Below are 9,780 nucleotides of genomic sequence, written 5' to 3'. Positions count from 1 at the left end.
CGCAAGATGATATGATCGATGGACTTGCGGGCTGGGCAGATGTCACAGTCAGCATGAGAGGCCACCGAAGTCCAGTTCTTCTTAAGCATGTTATCCCTCGTGTTCAGACGCCCCCAAAAGGCTAACCATAAGAAGATCCGGTGCTTAAGTGGGATGATAGAGTCCCAAACCCACATGCTGAAGCGGCCATCCACCCCCCGAAAGGTGAGGAGGCGATAAAAGTACGAAGTGCTCAAGGCCTTGTCGTAAATGGACGAAGAGCGGTTGTCTCGGTGGTGAGAGACATGTTAAATGTGCAGCAGAAGGGAGTGCAGATGGTGGAGCTCCTGGGCAGCAGATTTGGTGAGGTTAGGGTGTAGTTGAATGTCCCAGACACCAGCAACAGAGAGTTGTGAAGCAACCGAGCAGTTACCATCCTTTGCAAAGGTGTATAGGGTCGGCAACACCTGGAAGAGTCGCCCGACATCTAGCCACTTGTCATGCCAAAAGGAGAGATGACATCCATTGCCCAGAGAGCCTCTGGATGCATAGAGCACCATAGGAATGAAGCATCTGAAACCTTTCCAGATAGACATATCCCTACTGTGAACTCCAAAGCCCATGCGACCATTGCAGTATTGTGCAGCAAACCACTGAAAACAAGGGATATCAGAGGGCTGCAGAACCTTGGCCGCAAACTTGCACAACAGTGCTTGATTGTGAGCAGCTACATCATGCACACCCAGCCCACCAGAACACCGCGGCATAATCACGTAATCCCATGCCACCAAGCATTGGCCATCCCGTACGCTGTTCTTGCCTTGCCAGAAGAAAGCTCGAAAGAGATTATTCAGCTTTGTAAGAGACTCCTTGGGCCAAGGGAAGCATGTCATATAATAACTTGGAATGGCAGCCAGCACAGAGTTCAGCAGCGTCAGCCGACCACCCCATGATAAAAGAGTAGCTAACCACCCCATGATAAAAGAGTAGCTAACCAACCTGACGGTCGCTTGTCAACCTTGTGAATTACTGGCAGCAGCATGCCATGAGTGATCTTATGCAAAGATAAAGGTAGGCCGAGGTAAGTACATGGGAAGGAAGAAACCGGGCAGCCGAACAGAGCAGCAATCTCAGACGCGGTGACAGCGTATAGCCCAATAGGAACCAAAGTGTTCTTGTCGAAGTTTATGTGCAGACCAGTAAAATCTATGAAAGCTGCCAGGATATCCCGAATCACAGTGGCCTGCTGTATGCTGCCCTGAAAGAGAAGCAGAGTGTCGTCAGCGTATTGTAACACCGGAAACAACCTGTCAGGGCCTAAAGGATGAACCAAATTCCCGGCCTCAAACGCCACACAACACATACGTTGCAACACGTCGGCCACCAAAATGAACAAGTATGGAGACAACGGACCGCCCTGCCTGAACCCTCTTCGGGGGACGATCGTGTCCCCAAGCTCGCCATTAATCATGATCCTGGAACTGGAGGTGTGCAGGAGAGAAGAAACCCAGCCAATCCATCTGCGGGGGAAGCCCCTTGCCTCCATAATGTTGGAAATGCATGCCCAACTAACGCTGTCGAAAGCTTTCCTGAAGTCCAACTTCAGAACAATCATAGGCAAGCGCCGCTTATGAGCACTCTGAATCATGTCAGCTGCCATAGCAAAGTTCTCCACAATAGACCTGCCCTTAGCAAAGCCAGACTGCAACGGGTGAATCAACTCCGGCATCTGACGCTGCAACCTACGGGTGAGAACCTTGCTTGCTAGTTTCGGCACGCTGTGGACCATGGAAATAGGCCGGTAGTCACGGATGTCAAGAGGTGTTTCCTTCTTTGGCAACAGAGTGATGAACGCCGTGTTAATACCAGAGAGATCCACTCGGTTGTGATACAAGTCTGAGAAGAGCCGCTGCAAATCAACCTTGAGGACGTTGTGAAAGGACTTATAGAACTCATTCGTGAACCCATCCGGACCCGGGCCGCAGTTGTTAGGAGAGTGATTTATTGCTTCCAGAATTTCAGCCCAAGAGAACTCGTTGTCGAGGCAGGACAAATCTATATGATCGTAGAGGGAGTGAAGCTGAACTGTTGGCAGCGACGGGGAAGGCTGACCCAAGATGTCCGCATAGTAACTGGTGGCAAGCTGTAACTTGAGCTGGTCCTCATAATATTCAACTCCCTCATGAACCAAAACCCTGATCTTATTACGCCTGGCGTGACAGTTCGCAGCAGCATGAAAAAACTTGTTGCTCTCATCACCAGAAACGCACCACCTTAACTTAGCGCGCCTGCGCCACATCGCCGTTTGCCATAAGATAAGCTGCTCAGCTTTGGCAGACGCAAAGCCCTGCAGCATCGCCTCAAGTGTAGACAGCGTGCGCCTTTCTTCCACTGCATTCAAATAGTCAACCACCAGCTTGTTGTTATCGATAAGCAGATCCAGACCAGGGCGATTACGCTTCCACTCGCGCAGCCCTGCACGAACACGCCTCATCTTGAAGCTGATAAGAGAGGCGGATGAGCGGAAAGGCCTGGTACCCTTGGACCAGCCCTCTGCGATGATCTTCCTCGTGTCCTCCCTGACCAGCCAATGGTTCTCCATACGGAACAACCTGCTCTTCCCTACCTCAGAACCAAACTGAATCGGAATTGGAATATGATCTGATGTAACAGCGGGAACAGTCGAAGCAGTTGTCTGAACAAAAGCTAGGAGCCATTCTGTGTTCACCAAAACCCTGTCCAGGCGAACCAGGGTGGGACAGCCACGCTTGTTCGACCATGTGAACTGCCTGTTGCCGATATCCACTTCATCTAGCCCGTGCTCCCGGATCCATTCATTAAACAAATCCATCATAGACCAGTTGATACGACCCCGAGACTTCTCGTGTTGAGAACGATACATGTTAAAGTCTCCCACAACCATCCAAGGCTCTGAAACCACGCCGACCGCAGAGCTGGCCGTCTCAAGGAAGAGAGAGCGCTCATGATCATGACAGGGAGCATACACACTTGTGAGCAAGAAAGAATCATGGCTAGCAGCAGAGACCAGCCGCATGGTGATATGAAACCCGTGCGCAGCCACAAGTTGACCAGAAACAACAGCAGAATCCCAGGCCACCAAAAGACCCCCGGACGAACCAGCGGACGGAACGAACACATGATCATCAAGATGAGTGAAAGTGCGTTATATCGACTAGAGGGGGGTGAATAGGCGATTTTTATGGAAGTCTTCAAAACATGGGAATTTTAAAGACAAACGATAGAAATAAACCTATTACCATGCAGCGGAAGGTAGACTACACTAGGCAAACCATAGTCAAGTATTCAATGGAGTGAGAGCACAATGACTAATAGCAGCAATGTAGTAAGGATCAGGTAGGAAGATATTATGAAGCCAAACAGAACATGCAGTCACTCAGTGAAGACAAAAGATAGTGCTAACATACAATGACTTCACAAGGAGTAACAGTAAGTAAAGGGAAGGGAAGGATGAAACCAGTGACTCGTTGAAGACAATGATTTGTTGGACCAGTTCCAGTTGCTGTGACAACTGTATGTCTGGAGGGCGGCTAGGTATTTAAACCTGAGGACACACAGTCCCGGACACCCAGTCCTGAACACGCAGCTCAGGACACCCAGTCCTCATTGTATTCCCCTTGAGCTAAGGTCACACAGACCTCGCCCAATCACTCTGGTAAGTCTTCAAGGTAGACTCCCAAACCTTCATAGACTTCGTTCACCGGCGATACACAATGTCTCTTGGATGCTCAGAACGCGACGCCTAACCGGCTGGAGGATTCACAGTCCTCAAGTGTAATAAGTCTTCAGATCACACAGACAAGAAGACTTAAGTGATGCCTAATTCTCTTTGGCTCTGGGTGGTTAGGGCTTTATCCTCGCAAAGAATTCTCTCTCAAAAGCTTCGAGGTGGGTTGCTCTCAAATGACAAAAGCCGTATACTAACTCTGAGCAGCCAACCGTTTATGGTTGTAGGGGGTGGGCTATTTATAGCCACTAGGCAACCCGACCTGATTTGTCCGAAATGACCCTAGGTCACTAAGGAACTGACATGTGTTTCAACGGTCAGATTTCAAACTCACACGACAACTTTACTTGGGCTACAAGCAAAGTTGACTTGTCCGACTCTGGACAAGATTCACTCTCATAGTCTTCACTCGAAGACATAGGTTTTGGTTAGGCATCACTTCAGTCATTCTGACTAGTTCTCTTGGACCCCACTTAACAGTACGGTGGTTTCTATGACTCAACACAGAAGAAAAAGAACTACGAAAGATCTAAGTCTTCGAGCTCCATAGGCTTCATGCGATGTCCTCTATTGTCATAGTCTTCAATGTGAATATCTTCATATACCACCTTTGACATCAATGTCTTCATACATTTTTAGGGGTCATCTCTGGTAGGAAAACCGAATCAATGAGGGACTTCTACCTGTGTTATGCTGCAATTCTCACAAACACATTAGTCCCTCAACTAGGTTTGTCGCCAATACTCCAAAACCAACTAGGGGTGGCACTAGATGCACTTACAATCTTCCCCTTTTTGGTGACTGATGACAAACTAGTTGAAGTTTTCAACAGGGAATATAATATGTGAAATTGTAAAGGGTAAGGAATTGTCTTTATAAGTTGCAAGGGCTTCCCCTGAAGAAGTGCATATAAGTAATTTGCTTTTGGAATGCAAATGCATATGACAGGTTGTGCTTGTGGAGATCCTCTTCAACTTATGATGACAATCCACTATGCATGTGAAGGTATGTGAAGATAATGACATGCATAATGGAAAATGGACGTCTGCAAAATGATCTAAGTGCGGAATTTATCGTCGCACATGCGGAATTTATCATCGCATCACAAAATGGCAAATAAGTAGCAGACGACCATCGAGTTTAAGTGTTACAATTCAAAGAGTCAAATGTATCAAAATGAGAGTTGTAAACACGAAGCAAAACATGAAGCATCCGCCCATATAGACCCGCTTGAAGACTATCAAACTCATATGCTTCTCCCCCTTTTGTCAGTAAGGACCAAAAAGGTTGGAAGACATAGAGCCTCTACTCGTTCCCATGAGGAGTAGGTGAAGCAGCAGGGTCGTTGGTGGTGTTTGGCGGTGCTGAAGAGCTTGGAGCAGAGTCGAAGCGTGCTGAAGGAGGTGGCGGTGAAGTAGCATCGTCTTCATCCTTGATCATTCTGGCATTCACAGTTGTAGCAGAGGAAGAGAACTCAGAGTCTTTAAGAGATGGAGTTCGTCGCAGCACTGCCCTTCGAGGAGGTGTGGATTTAAACTTGAAGCGCTCAGAGAAACCATCCTCTTGAAGATCATCTTCAGAGCACATCAGCGTCAGCCCTTTCCATGTGCGTCGAGAGGTTCATGGGCAACAAAGGCATTCTTGGTAGCAAGATTTTGAATGCGATTAACATCCACCAAGAGGCTTTGCATCTGACGCTTCAGCCAGTCATGATGCCTATCCTGTTTCTGATGAAGAGCCACAAGAAGCTCTCGGTCATTGAGAACACGAGTGCGCTTATTGGGTCGTTCGACAATGGTGCTATCAGTGGCTTCAGTGAGAGTAGGATGCGGTGCACGTGTAGTGCCAGCCAAAGGATACACACGAGTTACTGCTTCAACTCCTTCAATGTTCTGAGAAAAAGTTTGATGCTTTGCATTCTGAAGACTTAGAGGTTCCTTGGCAGGCTCAGGATAGATGGCTTCAATAGACATATCCACATCATGCAGAAAGATCCGATGATTGCGAGCAGATGGCTGATATGAGATAGCGGAGTGAAGTTTGATCAGTCGCATTACCTATGGGGTGTAGAACTTCAAGCCAAAAAGATCAGAGCCTGAGGCAGCAAGTTGGCGAATGAAGAAGTCCTGTGCATTGAAGCATTTGCCATGAATAATATAGAAGACCAAAGTCTTCATTGCACCTTCCAGCTTGGCATGTGGAGAGTGTCCTTTGATGGGTCAGAGAGTTCGCCTTATGATGTGATAAATAATCCTTGGCAGATACTTTAGGTCTTCAACAAAGAACTCTTTGGGATATGCAGCATCTTGGGGTAATGGCTTCATCATACTGAGCATCTGACTCATGTTAGGTTCAGACTTCTGAAAGATGCTCTCCACAGCTTCACTGTGAAGTTGACAGCCAGATTCGTAGAGATCGCCTGGAGTGGATAGACCAGTGAGCTCAATAATGTCAAAGGCTTTGGCTTCATGATGAACATTTCCTGTCATCCACTTCAGGACCCAAGTCTTCGGATCTCTGTTATACCCGCGGATGTGAAGTGTGGCATAGAATTGGAGCAACAACTCTTCATTCTAATGCTCTTGGTCAGTGACGAACGGCAGCAATCCAACCTCTTTGAAGCAATCCAGAGCCTCTTCTAGACAGGGCATACCAACTATTGCTTCAATGTCAAGACGCTTGTGTGGGAAGATGCGACCTTGATTGTAAAGAATGCAGGAGTAATAGCTTCGCTGCGGATAGCTCCAGAACCGATCAGATGATATTCTTTCCCTTGAGTAGGGGTTCCTGGAGTTATTGAAGAATGTGTTGTCTGCTCTGAAGCCATTGATATTGAAGAATCCAGGTGCTGATACAGGACCTGGGAACCTGGGCAATCTTGGGATTGGCTTCTGTACCTGAGGCCTGTGCTCAACATGATAGTCGAACTGGGGACCGGCAGCAGGCGCAAGAACAGAAGCAGTGGGATCAGTGACTTCGCTGACTTCTGGTGCTTTTGTGGGTGAGGGCTCCACATTAGCTTCAGCCATGACAGCGTTAATGGCTTCAGTGGTGTTGGTGGTGGCAGCCTCAAGATTTTCAACCTCCACTTGACGAGCTGGAGGGTCGGTCACAATCACGTTCTCCTCGAGAACAGCTTCTTGGTGGGACGGGGGAGTAGCAGCTTCTGGGGTTTCTTCTTCATCGGCTGATGTAGTCGGAATGTCTTCAGCAGCTTTAGCTTCAGACTCAGACTGGAGGCCTTGGTCCTTTGCGAAGCCTGCGTAACGCTGACGACGCCTGTGGAGTTGGTGTTGGCTGGGCCTCAAAGTCTTCTTCCTCTTGTGGGCGATCAACCCATGAAGCATCCTGAGCAATTGGTGTCAGAGGACGACCAATGCTGATGAGTTCGCTGTGCGTTAGCACAGGCGATGATACCTGTTGGTGCTCGAGCTGAGGAAGGACTGCATCATCTTCAACATGGTCATGGTGACCAATGTCTTCAGCAGCGATGGGATCAGCTGCTGGAAAGTCTTCAGCTTCATGAGCCTCTGTGAAAGCAGGCTCATGGACAGTCAGTTCACGTTCTTATGGTTCAGCGTCAGGGTGAACCATGGAAATGGGTTCAACAATCAAGGGCTCTGTGTGAGCAGCCCGTTCTTTCTTGGTCTTCCTCTTCTTCTTGGAGGGGGCAGTAGGAGAGGCTTCAGGATGTTTCCTCTTCCCGGCTTCAGCTTCAGCAGTCCTTGTCTTCTTCAGCTCTGAAGCGGTTGACCGGGCTTTTGGCTTCGAGCCAGTCATGCTGGTTGGGAAGACAATGGGATCTGCTTCCTGCCTTGGTGCGTCGGGTTCAGCCGTAGCGGGCTTCTTCTTCTTCTTTGCAGCCATCCTAGGGTCAATGCCAGGACGCCCAAGGGCCATGCGCTTCTCAACCTCATTGTAGGCTTGCACACACCTGTCAGCCAGAACCTTCATGCGCTCACGAGAACCCTGAACTTCTGCACGTTTCGTGAGAAAGGCTTCCTTGAGCTCGTGCAGCATAATCTTGAAATTCTTCACCTCTTGCACGCTGAGCTTGGCCATATACTTCTTGAATTGAGATTTCTCAAAGTCAATCTTCTGCTTCAGTTCAACAATGCGCTGGGCGATAGCTAACTCTGAAGCAATGGCGCCATGGAAGGCGACACTGAGGCCAATGGGAAGTTGCAGATTATCGAAGCTGATGTTGGGCGTGTCAAACCATCCATCAATGAAGTTATGGATGATTGCCACGTCAAAGAGAGGCAGATTATTGAAGATTTCTGCTTCTTCTTTGCTCTTGATCAGTTTCTCAAGAGCGTCATCTGCAAGATCTTCATCGCTGGACAGATCAATGGCATCATTACGCAGAACAGCAACAGCTGTCAGTTCTTGGCCGGTGTGTGGCAGAGGCATCTTGACCTTCTGTGGCTTGGAGATGCGTGACAAATCTTCAGACTGCACACTGTCTTCAAGAGGTGCAGTTGCCAGTGGCTTCGCCCGCTGAGATTTTTGGGGCAGAGGCAGGTTTTGAAGCTTTAGGCTGCTTCTTTGGCTTCGGCGCTGCAGGCGCTTCATCTGATTCAGCGTCATCTGCAGGCTCATTCACGGTTGTCCCTTAAACCAAGATATGGGTGATGAGACCTTCAAGATTGTAGAAAGGACCGACGACATTGGGTTCTGCATCACGTGTGCCGTCAGCCCTTGGAGCAGAAGGACCATGGTTGAAGTCTAGTCCCAATGTCTTCTTGTTCTGCTTTGCTGAGTTCTGGGCAAACTGGAAGTTGCGCTTGAACAGAATGTCGTCACGACACCATAGCAGTGATGATGGGTCAGCATCCGCTGGCTGTGGTCCACGGACCATGCAGGGATAGAAGCCTTGTTCAATGGCTTCATCTCTGGTCCTGGGTTGAAGATTTTTATAGAGGATGTCTCCCCATGGTCGCTTGATGGCATTCTTTTCAGCATATTCCTTGGTCACAAATCTGTACTTGAACCACTGTTCTGCCCAATAGCGTCGAATCCATTGGATTCGTGTCTTGCGCTGATTGTAATCCTCTTCAGGATCTGTCTTGTACAGCTCTGAGAGGTCATCGGGCAGATCTCTTGATGTTTCTCCTCGACGCTTTCTGCCACCCTTCCTTGCAGTTTCTCTGAAGCCATGAATTTTAAACTGAAAGGCTTCAATACGTTCAAAGGCTTCAAAGGTTTTCGCTTGCTGGACAAACAGGAACTGGCTTCGGGAGAATTTATATGATGCTGTAAGAATTCTGCAAATGAATGCAGACTATGAGAACTAAGGGATTCTCCCACGGACATGTACCTGTGACAGCATTAAGGTGCGAGGGAAGGGGAAGAGGTCATATGCATTCTTAGAAGATTTTGAAGATAAATCAGTTTAGAAGACATTGACCTCATCGTGCGAAGACATTCACTCATAGATAAGGAGTTGGTTCCAGATTTGTACGAATCCAGAGATCAGTACAAGTGAGGAATCTAACTACTTTGTGAAGCATAAGTGAATATACTAGGCATGTTATAGGATGCAGTATGAAAGAGATCCAACTTGTGTGAATAGAAACTGCTTGTGGTAGAAAGTGACAAAGCTATAGGATCAAGGGGGCCGTAAAAAGGAAGTTTTATTTACCACACGAAGAACTGCTAGACGGAGTGGAAGAGGAGGCAGAGCAGTTCGATCTTCCGTGCCCTAACTTGGCGACGGAGGACACCTACGGCGACGGCGGAGAGGACGATGTCCGCGGTCGGTGTGAAAACGACGTCGGAGAGGTTGCGGCAGCGAAGCGCTTCGTCGCCGGCGTCGTCGAGGGCTAGCAGTGGCGCTAGGGTTCGTGCGAGAGTGGAAGAAGAGATAATGACTGCTGCGAGGCGTGTATTTATAGGTACAGGGACGGCACTGCGTTATTACACAGGTGCCCCTGGCGATTCACATCTAAGGGACATGTGGCTGTCATGCAGCATATCGGGGGTTGTTCCACGTCCCACGCACGCCTGTATTGTCGGATGGTCGTTCCCACTTC

This window comes from Triticum urartu, chromosome 7 (assembly GCF_003073215.2).
Source record: "Triticum urartu cultivar G1812 chromosome 7, Tu2.1, whole genome shotgun sequence".
Taxonomy (NCBI): domain Eukaryota; kingdom Viridiplantae; phylum Streptophyta; class Magnoliopsida; order Poales; family Poaceae; genus Triticum; species Triticum urartu.
Note: the sequence above shows the minus strand (reverse complement) of the source record.